Source organism: Protopterus annectens, chromosome 9.part0 (assembly GCF_019279795.1).
Source record: "Protopterus annectens isolate FY-2018-M chromosome 9.part0, PAN1.0, whole genome shotgun sequence".
NCBI lineage: Eukaryota > Metazoa > Chordata > Ceratodontiformes > Protopteridae > Protopterus > Protopterus annectens.
In genome coordinates this window covers 275478447-275491354 of record NC_056743.1, presented here as the reverse complement: position 1 = coordinate 275491354, position 12908 = coordinate 275478447, and positions in this window count along the sequence as shown.

Genomic DNA, 12908 nt, shown 5'->3' with positions numbered 1-12908 from the left:
GAAGTTTTTTTTAGTGAAGGTGCAGCAAAGATGTACAAATTGCAAGTGATTTTTCAGTACAGATGCAGCAGAGATGTGAAATGTGACAAGCTGTATAGAACAGATAATATTGTTGTTTTCTGTGGAAATGTAGCAAAGCTGTTAAAAGTGAAATTGGCCTAACTATTAGCCAGTCCATGACTTTTATTTTAATTAGGAAGTTGATTTCCCTTTTAACAAGCAGGCCCATCTATAAGCCAATCAGGAACTATAGCCTTACCTTTAATCATAACGGCTGTTTTCCACTACACCCCATTTTTTATGGCTTATTTAAACAACTAGAATTGTAATGTTTTTTCAGGAGGAAACATTTTACCTGATGAAGTCTGATAGATGATGGCGCTCATTAATTTTTATAAACTGGATAGCTTAAAGCTCAAAGAAAGATTGCTTTGTGATGTCATTGCTTGATTTTGAGAATATGTACATTCTACTCTGGTTAGCTGTCTATGTGCAAAATACCTACAGGTGTACAGCAGTGGATTACTTCAAACAAAGAGGCTTTTCCTTTATTTTTACCTTTTAAACAGGACTTAGTATTAGGCAGTACTGAGGGTTATAATGTTTGTTCGCAAATTCCTTATAATGGACAGAATATGAGGCCCTGAGTGACTGAAAGCAGTAACTTGAATTGCATTTGTAGAAAAGGTTAACACAATATGCAATGATACATCAAGCCAAAAAATCAGTGAAAAAATCATATTAAAGCTAGGAAAGATGGTAGTTTCTGTGCTCCAGTGTTTAGCAGGACAGCGACTGTAGGAAGAATGAGCATGTGCTAAACTACACTGTGTAGGTGTAGTAAGAATCTTTGTGTTCAACATCTTTGTATCATGTATAGTAAGGGTTAAAATGTGAAACTGCATTGCGTGCAAAGAAATAAGCTAAAATAAGTTGTTTTTCTTTTAAAGGATTTGCTGACCAAAGAAGAATGCACAGATGATACCTTGATCCAGGCACAAGCTTATCTTGTGCCTGACCTCTGACCATCTAAGGCTCCAGGATGTGAATTTATAGCTTTGAGTGAAATTCCTTGTCTAGTAACCAGTCACTGTGTACGTGCAGGAGAGGGTATAAAAACCCATGTGAAATGTACAGAATTTAGACTGCTGACATACCATGCACTTTGTAGCATGTCTCCATGCATGTAAAATAAACCTTTTTGCTTACTTTTATCTGTGTGATTCTTCCAGTATATGTTAAGAGTATTAAAATCTTTTGACATTTCTGGTGCCCAAGACCGTGGGGCCACCTCTTCACGGTACGAATCGCATAAGAGGGACTGAAAAACCTGTACAGGAAAGGGAGAAAGAATCTCGGGCTCCCTTGAATGGAAAGACCTCCGATGAAGAAGTCGTAAGTAGAGGCCAGTCACTCTTAGATTCGATCCATGGGACGGTGACGAACGGGTCGGAAGATCCATAGTAAGGTAAGCTTTTTTTCATTTATAAAAGTACTTTTTTTTAAGGGACTAGTCATAAAGGAATTTCTTTTGTTTAAATTTTACAAAAGACCGGTAGAGATCTCAGGAAAAGGAAAATAGTTTTTCTTTTAAATAAGAAAAATGGGAATAGGAAGCAGTTGTTGTGCTAGTAAGGGCTGCTTAAATAAAAGGACTGAAGATGAGGAATATATGTTTAAATTACATCCAAAAAACTTAAAATACATAAAAAAATGGAAGACAAATTATGGGTTTAGTGGTTACATAAATAGAGCAGAATGTCAAAATTTGGTGAGAGATCTGCGTAGGGACGCAGGAGGCAAAGTTAAAAATCAAGTGAAGATGGGATTCCCTCAAGCACAGAAATGGTTAGAAGAAGCTAATAAGAGACATAGGGAACAGTTTTCGAATAAGGAAAGTGGTGGTTCGAGTGCAAAAGATAAATTTTTCATCCAAAAGGATGATAATGAAACATCTGTCGTCTGTCGCAAGGCGACGGCCCCACCCTTATATCTAGACCCGGAAACCCTTAAAACTAGTCCACCTCAGTATCAGGAAAGTGAAGAAGTGAGACAAAGCAAAACCATACCTCCCGTAGTTTTACAAAAGCAGGCAGATGACACTCTGGACCTACGAACCCGTAGTATAGACAAATCAGAATGGAAACAAAAGGAAGCCGAAGTCAATTCGGCGTCAACAGAGTATCCCCTCATAGAAGTTGCAAATCCGCAAGCGGGTACGTCTGGACAGGGTCCCATAATTTTAGTCTATCAACCCTGGAAGTGGGAAGACATTCGAAAAGCCGTAGAAGGAATACCACACCCTAGGTTAGATATGACCAAGTTTTGCGAAGACGTCGCAGGCATGATAGAAAGTTATAAGCTAAATGCCATAGAGTTGGAACAAGTAGTTCGACAAATTCTGGGTCCCGACTGGCACTTGGCCTGTGGGGACTGGGATCCCATAACCAGAGTAGACAATAAACCACCTGCCCACAATTCGGACTCATACCAAAAGCAGGTCAAGGATTTACTAGACCGTATTTTGGACAAATGGAAGCCTAGGGCAGACTGGACCTGTATCAATAGATGTGTACAAGCAGACAATGAAAAAGTAGACAACTATTTGCAGAGACTTACCCAGTGCTTTGATAACCATAGTGGTATGCAAAAAGAAATAGATCAGTCAAAAGACTCCTCATATGAACAACAACTAAAAAATGCCTTTTTAAAAGGGTGTAAAAGTGCTATTAGCAACTTTGTCCAAAAGCATATGATAGATCATCAGACGGCACGTCTGCAGCCCCTACTGGAGTATGCAAGACACGTAGAAAAATATTTAGAAGAAAAGAAAAGAAAACAAGCTCAAACCTTTATGGTGAGCGAAGATGGGACACTTATGCTATTGCAAGGTCCGACTAACAGGGGTAGAGGAAGGGGCAGAGGCAGGGGTAGAGGAAGAGGGAATGTGGGACATTCCGAAGACTATGAAGGTAGGCAAAAAAAGAGGAGAATGTTTCAAATGTGGTAAAAAGGGACATTTTGCGAGGGATTGCCGGTCTTCTGAAAAAACTAAAACCACCCCGGATCACGAGTCAGCATGACTATATGATGGTGGTGGAGGTGAATCAGACCCGGACAAAGAGGCTGATTGGCCAGAATCAATAAGGGAGAGTGAAGAGGAAGATTTTGAGGACATAAACGAAGAGGGTAAGGGAGAATGTGCAGGATGGGAGAATGAAATGACTGATTTTTCAGAAGAAGGCGAATATCAGGTTGTTAATTTAACAGCGCTGTCTGTAACTATGCAGCTAGAAGCACAACCGATAATCACACTTGAAGTAGAGGGTAAAGATGTAGAATTTTTGTGTGATTCAGGGGCCTCCAGGACCCTGCTGAAAAACTCTGCAGTGCCATCCGATGTAACTTCTGATGACTATGTATTAGTCAAGGCAGCAAATGGCCGCATTTATAAGGAACCATTATCTAAACCTTTATGGTTCACGGACCCTGAAACTAACCAAACTATCAGGTTTTGAGTCATTATCTCCAAACTTTGCCCTGTAAACTTATTAGGAAGAGATTTAATGCACGTGTTTGGCATAGCAGCTGTACTGACTGCATCAGGGATTCTAGCCAAACGAGTAGAAATTCAAGATGTTATGTTACAGGTGGGGCAGGGTGATTTACACTACTGGTACAGTAATGATCTTGTTGAAACTGGACCACAAAATGTAGTAAATGAGCTAACTAATTTGGCCTTAAGCAAATATGGCACACAACCACCAGTGGTAGCTAAACAACTACACTGTACAATGTATTACAGAAAGTATGTGGGACCAGACGACAAATACGAGGAGCAATTTTTTAAACACAAGGTTACAAAAATCCTGTTACAAAATCTCTATTGGGATAAATTAGGAAATTCTGCAGTTACATGCAGTCTTACAAAAGATATGCAGTTACTTTTTCACAATAATTCTATTGCACATGTCTCTGTAACAAGGGGAGAACAAATGGCGTGGTATCTGGTGGGGAGGAGAGTTACTGAATGGACTGAAATGACGCCAGAACAATTGGCATGTAAAGGAGTTCAGGTACAAAGACTAAATTGGGTCACCCAGGCTAGACCAACAGTGCACCTCCGCGAAGACAGGCTAACGCCACCCGGGGGAGGGCCATTCTGACTATATCTCCTAACCCCGCAAGAAGAATTAAAGTTACAATCAGTGCCAGACTCCTTATGGTCCCACGGGCAACACGACATTGGGCTAATAAAAACAGCAGGACAGGTTAAAATAACTCCAAAATCCGATTTTAGACCTCATAAGCGTCAGTATCCATTAAGTAAAAAGGCAGAAGAAGGCATTCTACCAGTGATCATGCCTCTACTGCAAGCTGGGGTTTTAATTCCATGTACAGATTCACCGTGTAACACACCCTTGTTCCCAGTAAGGAAACTGGACGGGACATGGAGAATGGTACAGGATCTGCAGGCTGTAAATGCTGCTGTAGTGCCAAGGGCTCCTATGGTCCCAGATCCATCTGTTTTGTTAAATGATATCCTTCCCACGGATAAGTATTTTTCTGTTATTGACATTAGTAACGCATTCTTTTCTATTTCCCTACAGGAAGATAGTAGGTTTTGGTTCACTTTTACGTTTATGAGCAAGCGGTACACATACACACGACTGCCGCAGGGATATTGTGAAAGTCCTACAATCTTTTCTCAAGAAATGTCAACAAACCTGGCACAGTTTCAACAAAAGCATGGCTGTCATCTACTATTGTACGTGGACGACATCTTACTGGCTGCACCCACGGAGGCTGTCTGTGAGTCTGAAACTATTCGGTTATTGCATTTCAAGGCGAAAGAGGGACATACGGTAAATAAATCTAAATTACAATTTTGTAAAACTGAAGTACGGTATCTAGGCTATACCATTTCAATTGCTGGTAGACAACTAGATAACTGTAGAAAAGAAGCTATTTTACAGGCTCCAATGCCCAGCACAAAAAAAGAAATGATGTCATTTTTAGGAATAACAAATTTCTGTCGTAGTTGGATTCCCAACTATGCAGAGGAAGTAAGTCCACTTTTGGAACTTATTTTCACACTTCCCATGGCAGCACATGACGCGCTGCAATGGACGGATAAGGCAATACAGGCATTTACTAGGGTAAAACAATTGATAGCAGGATCTGCAACACTTAGCTTCCCTGACTATACAAAACCCTTTGTTCAGACAGTAGATTGTAAGCAGGGCTTTATGACATCGGTTCTGTTGCAAACTTATGGGGATAAGTTGAGACCATTAGCTTTTTATTCCAGGAAAATGGACACAGTGGCACGATCTTTGCCACACTGCGTACAAGCAGTAGTCACAGCCGCACTGGCTGTGCAAGCGTCTGCAACCCTAGTTTTGTTTCATGACCTTACCCTACGAGTACCCACTCTGTCGTGGTAATACTACTACAGGATAAAGTTACCTTTCTCTCTCCTAGCAGACACTTATCCTGCATGACAACATTACTATCACAACCACACATGACCATTGAGCGATGCACCACTCGTAATCCAGCCACGCTGTTACCTACAGCTGACGATGGTGCCCCTCACGTGTGTTTAGATTTAATACACTCTAATGTCTTACCCAGACCAGACCTTAAGGACCAACCTTTGGCAAATTCAGATTGGACCCTGTTTGTAGATGTGTCAGCACGTAAGAACGAGGCAGGTATCACACAAGTAGGGTATGCAGTCACAACTGAGACTGAGGTACTAGAGGCAAAACCCCTCCCCAGAAACCTGTCCGCACAAGCGGCTGAATTGATTGCTTTATCCAGAGCATGCACCATTTCCAAGGATAAGGCAGTTACTATCTACACAGATAGTCAGTATGCTTTTTCCACGGTCCATTTCTTTGCACAGCAATGGAAAAATAGGGGAATGGTTATGGCCTCAGGAAAGGAAATAACCCACAAGGATTTAATCCTTAGCCTTTTACAAGCTGTCCAACTGCCACGGGGACTGGCCATCTGTAAGTGCACAGCGCACACGAATGCCAAGGATCCGGTATCACTTGGAAATGCACTGGCTGACAAAACTGCAAAAAGTATAGCCTTAACCTCTACCTTTGCACTCGAGACCACACAGAAGGAACTTCACCCTACAGATAAATTTGATCTACAAACTTTACAGGTAATGCAGGAACTTAGTACAGTTCAGGAAAAACAGTGATGGATTAAATATGGGGCTATTCAAAAGCAGGGAGTTTTTGTAGGTCCAAATGATAAGTATGTCTTGCCAACTAACCTTTTTAGGTATGCCTCATTAGTGACGGATGGCCCATCTCATCTGGGCCCTGCTGCTGTGGTTCAAATAATCCAGCAAATTTTCTGGACCAAGGGCTTTATAGCGTACGCTAAATGATTTTGTTTATCGTGCCTGCTTTGTGCACGATACCATGGTGGTGGGGTGCAGATCACCCCAGCAGCTTTTCCGCTGCCTCCGTATCCATTTCACACAATCTGCATGGATTTTATTGAACTAACTCCTATTCAACAGAAGCGATTTGTGTTAGTCATTATTGACGCTTTTACGAAATGGGTTGAAGCTTTTCCGGTAGCACACCCAGATGCACTGTCGGTAGCCAAGGCCCTTATGAATAACATTATCCCTCATTTTGGGCTACCTACATGCATCTATTCTGATAATGGCACACATTTCATAAACCAAGTTATTCAAAAGCTGGCCGCCATTTTTCAGATCGAGTTAAAACATCACTGTGCCTACCACCCACAGTCAGCAGGGTTGGTTGAATGCCATAATGGCATTCTCAAAGGCAAGTTACGTAAACTCATGGCCGAGACACATCAATCTTGGATAAACTGCTTACCTCTGGCGCTCTTGTCCATGCGTACCACTCCCACCTCAAAAGGGGTCACACCATTTAAACTATTATACGGGAGACCTTATTACGTCCCACAGTGGCAAAATCTTTTGCCTGCGGAATGTGAGGGGGGTGAAGAGATAGCAGATTACATGAGGAAACTGTTGCTGACCAGAACTAAAACCTCTTTAATGAATGATTGCTTTTCAGATCAGAAGAACAACAGGATCCTGGAAGTGGAAACCGGCAATTGGATCTGGGTTAAAATTGTCAAGAGGAAAAACTGGGCCTCGCCAAAGTGGGAAGGTCCATACCAGGTTTTGATAGCAACACCAACAGCAGTCTGAATAAAGGAAAGAATATCGTGGATCCATCTGACACATTGTAAACTGGTGAAACAGTTTGAACTGAACAAAAATTTGGGTTCCCCTGAGGAACACTGATTAGTAGTAATCTTGTTTTGTATAAATATCTGACTATTGTAGCAATGCAGAGAAATACCGGAAGGGAGCAGCCTTTCCCACAAAAGCATTCCAAAATAATGTTGTTGTTAATAATTGTGATTGTTACTTTTCTGGTTTGGCCGTTTTTATTTTCAAACAAGACTAGCCAAGTAAAGAGAGATGAAAATACAGCCTGGCATCCGCCTTTTAATACATACCAAGCTATTAAGTATGCATATGCTCTATCTTTTAATGTTTCAAATTGTTGGATATGCACGGCTATCCCTACTGTACATAGTGGTCTAATGTTAGGTACAGTCCCTTTGGGGGAAAATGATACATGGACTAATTTACTATTTGAAACTTCAAAGGTAGCCTTAAAGTACAAAATAGCATTACCCCTCATGGGTCACCAGAATGGAACTGTATGCTTCCAGAGAATGGGCAAGATTAAGGTTGGATGGAGTCAGTGTAATGTAACCATAATTCATAACTGTACAATAGATGGGCACTGTGCAATGAGTTTCAAGCCTATAAAAGTGCTTATTAATAGTACAGGGCTTATTAATGACACAAGTTTCTTTGAAAAAATGTTATCTGTGTATGACCTGTTGTTTAAAGGGCTGCAAGACAAAGGAAATCACTCTGTTCCAGTCAATATTACACTTAAAGTAAATGATTGTTATTTTATCTGTGGTAGAAAAGCATACAAATGGTTACCAAGGAATTGGTCAGGCAGTTGTTTTTTGGGTTATTTAGCACCAGCTATAAGACATACATTTTCTCTTCTCCAAGGTAAAATACGAAATGTACATGCTGTTAATAAACCTGTTAATCCCATAGGTAACGTTGATGCATCCTGGATCTATCACCACGATTTGGCCCATAGTAGCAGCAAGAGATTATCACACATGGACTTGGGCGATGATGTTATTTCCTGGGCTGATATTCTTCCAGCTTATGGGACAGTAAAATCCATTTGGGAGCTCAGAAAACTGTCAAAATTGTTAGAAACTCTGAGCAATGCAACTTTTTCTGCGCTAGAATTGGTGACGGATGAGTTAACTGCAATGAGTACTGTAGTGTTTCAGAATCGTATGGCGCTCGATTTCACCCTAGCAGCGAAAGGAGGTACTTGCGCTCTTATCCAGGAGGAGTGTTGTTCATTCATACCAGACAATGAACATGACATTAACAGCCATCTAGAGATCCTGCAGCAAGTTTCTGAACTTACAAAACCAGGACAGAATCCATTAACTGACTTTTTCCAAAATTGGTTTGGAAATTGGGGAACAGTACTTATGAATGTCTTAATTGTTATATGTGTTGGTGCCATTATATTCCTACTGCTGGGTTGTTGCTGCATTCCTTGCATCCATATGATAATATCAAATGTATTGTCTGCCAATGCAACTAAAGCTTATTATTCTGAATATACAGAACATGAGTCATGCGAAAAACTGTATGAATAAAATGTATTACTGATGATACAAAGTGTTGTTAGGGGGGAAATGTAGTAAGAATCTTTGTGTTCAACATCTTTGTATCATGTATAGTAAGGGTTAAAATGTGAAACTGCATTGCGTGCTAAGAAATAAGCTAAAATAAGTTGTTTTTCTTTTAATGGATTTGCTGACCAAAGAGGAATGCACAGATGATACCTTGATCCAGGCACAAGCTTATCTTGTGCCTGAACTCTGACCATCTAAGGCTCCAGGATGTGAATTTATAGCTTTGAGTGAAATTCCTTGTCTAGTAACCAGTCACTGTGTACGTGCAGGAGAGGGTATAAAAACCCATGTGAAATGTACAGAATTTAGACTGCTGACATACCATGTACTTTGTAGTATGTCTCCATGCATGTAAAATAAACCTTTTTGCTTACTTTTATCTGCGTGATTCTTCCAGTATATGTTAAGAGTATTAAAATCTTTTGACAGTAGGCACTACTGTTCACATTAAACCTGCACACTAAAACAAACATTTTAGCTTTAGGAAAGCATTACCTTATCAGTCAGCATTTAAATCAACCACTAAATACAAACAGAGACTAATCTGTAGTAGAGGCAGCTAACATTTGGGTGTTTGCAAACACTACCAGAAATGAGGCAGTTTGAGACTTGTATTAGCATTTTATCTGAAACAATGTCAGGAAAAATTGAAGGCACAAAGAGGTGGTGATAGAAAAATACTTTTTATCTTATCCCCTTACCCTTAGCTGGTTTTAGGAATGCAGTAATCCTGCTCTGGATGCGGATGCCTTTTATGTGTGATCACTTTCTAAGCATGTTACAAGTGCCTTTTAATTCTTTTTATTCAATTTGTTCTTCCTAAAAAAAGTATGCAAGTTGTCTGGCAGGATTAAGTCTTTGAGCTGTCAATAAGTTTTTTCCTGTAACCAAAAAGTACAAGGTCTGACTCTTTCAACCTCCATTTGTCTGCTGTGTCACTTAACAAGACAGTGTTCCAGGGCCTGATAGAAAAAATGTCCACATGGACCAGTGCTCTGCTCTCTTTAACAAAATATAAAATGTACTCAGAAAGACTGGAACCTATCTTTCTTTAAAAATGTCTATATGCTTCTGAATGAACTGAAAATAAAATAAAAGTTAAGTGAACATAATCTATTGTCAGACAAAGAGTACGAGTGGGTAGTTTATTGTTTTCTTCAACTTTGCTAAAAGCTATTGTCCTAACCATATCTGCTAGTAGCTCCAGCCTCACCTGTTTTGCTGAGCCTCCATACATACTGGTCTGTGTGCTAGCACACTGAAACAAAGTGAATAAGAAGTTATCTGAAAGTGTAAAGAAAGTAACCTGACTTACATAAAGAACTGAGATCAGAGAATGAACAAATGTGGGACACTGAAAGTTTGCACAGGAACCAAATGTGGGATAAAGAAGTTGGCAGGGGGAATTGGTATCTTACAGATGAAAGGTACAGGGTTTGATTCTGACCTTTGGGTTTTGGCTAGGCTTGCAATGGTCTGCAGACTGATAGCCTAGTATTTACCTATGAACCTATAAAAAGAGTGAAGTTACTCACAAATGGAAGAGGCTGTCATACCTCTCAGCTGTCCAGATTTTAGCAGAATGTCCATATTTTTGCCCCTTATTTTTGGTGTGTGTCTCATAAAATTTTTGGTTTTCTAGAAAATCACTGAAGATTGAAGTCACTAAATAATGACAGACATTTGAGTTTCAGACTTTAAATCCTCCAGAAAATGCATGCAAACACAAACTCTGCTATTCTAGCAATGTTCTAAGTTTGTAAGAGCAATATTTAAAATCTGTCCCCTATTTTTGTGCCTTTGGCCTCGCATTATTTTAGTCTTTGTCCAGATTTCTTGCATTGAGAGGTTCATAGGTATGAAGAGACTGGCTTGTCATATTAGAAAAGGAGTACAAAGATTTGTGTATACTTCACTTCACAGAGATAGTTAACAAGAAAACATGGTTCTGTGTTACTATAAATGTGGAAGGATCACCTAAATCATAAAACATGGTATTACTATGATCCCAGCTAGCATTCTGTGTAGCAAGGTCAGCTCAATTAAACAGCTAGATTTGTTTAGGGGCCAGATAACATGGGGGAAGTGAGTGATGCAGAAAGAAATATCTTAACTAGATGATAACCTCCTTCTGGATTGTTTGGAAACAGATGAAGAAACTCTCATTTGTAATGCTGCACTTTATGTTGTGATAACAAATGAATTAACAAGTAAATACAGCTGGCTTGAGAACATAGCATCTGCTGGTTGCAAATGTTAAGGGGCGAATTGTTAGCATCTGTGAAACACTGCAGAATTAGCAGCAGAGGGGGAGGGCTTTTTGATAGGATTACCATTGACTTGTTAGGTAGGAACACAGTGTCCTAACTTCTTTTCATCCGTGTTCATTTATGAACCATGCTGCTGTATTTTAATGCTATGCTGGTTTCTTTTTTCTTATTAGTATAGTGAGGTATTTGTTTAGAATCTAAAAATCTAAATTGTTAGCTTATGCATTCATTGCTAGACTAATGCTGCATATTTATTCAGCTTCTTAAACCTATATATAGTATGCATAATTAATGTATAATAGACTGTTATGTAACAAGAGAAAACAAATGCTGCTTCTGTATGTGGCCTAGAAACAAGAAAAAACAAGGTTATGAAGGCATGCTGTAAACAGAAAAATAAAAGTCTTGCTTGGCATTTCAGTCTGAGGCCTTTTTTCTGAACCACACTGAAATGTAAATAAATAATCCCAGGGATTCAATAACGCCTACACTAAGTATACACCATTCTGAATGAACAGACAATACAGACATAACTCACAACTTCCTCCTAATTTTAGTTTTCCTACTAAATATTCTTGCAGCTTTAAATATTGACAGGGATTCATAAAGGTTACCACAAAGTATAGACTTCATGTACACTTAGTGCAATCTTTTTGAGTGACTAGAAAGCACAGAAAATGCGATAAGAATTTTACTGAATACTTATCATGTACACTTAGTGGGGTCTACTTTAGGACTTCGAAAGTTTAATAGCTCGAATGCATATGGATCGAACCATATGCATCGAACTATTAAACAATCGAAGTCCAAAAAAAAAAATACACACAAAAAAAAAAAAAACATTTAAACTAGTGTAGGCAGGTGGGCAAGCCCCCCTGCACCCCCCCCCCATGCTACTTAAATATACCAACTCCAAGATTGCACTACATTGAAGTAAACGGAAATATCCATTTACGGAGATTTCTATTTACATTTTCAATGTTTTGCGCTTTCGGTTTACTCGTGTTGAGAATATTGTATTCGATATTCTCAGACTTCGAGCACATAAAGTAGACCCCACTTAGTGTATATTTAGTGTAGACTTTATTGAATCTGGACCACAGTATTAGCTTTTGTCCAACTACATAACATTAACATGCATACAGTAATGGTCTCTTTGGTGTATAGTGGAATCGCTGTTTGAAGATGATGCCCATGCTACTATATACTTCATTCCTTTAGCACTATTGGGCACCACCACTAAGTGAGGAGACTGTTACTTCACTTCTTTATGTAATTCTTAGTGCTTGAGTTTCATCTCTAGAAAATTAAATTTCTGAAAAGAGCATTCCTTTAAGTACCTAGTTAACAAATAAATAAATAAACAAATATATTAATCAATCAATGAAAGAATAAATAAATAAATAGAAATAAGCAGCACAGTTGCACAGTGGTCAGCATTGCTCCATACCAGTTTGTTTCTCCATTAGGGTGTTTTCTGTATGGAGTCTGCATGGATTTTCAAAGGGCATTTTGGTTTCTTCCCCATCCCAAAGACGTTTTTGTAGGAGGGTATTTTTTGTCCTCTACTCCTATTGACCATAAACCACTGCACCTATTACCCACTCATTCCCCTTTATGGTCCGGTACCATCACTGGGGCATGGCCACCATCCAGGCAGCCATCAGAGTGCATCTTTACTTAAGCACTAACATTCACCTGCATATGTCTTCAAGATCCTAGGGGGTGGGCGAGCAGGGTGGCACTGTGAAAGATTGTTGCCTACTTCTGCAAGTGCCACTATTCCTGTTGCCCAACCCACCACTATGACAC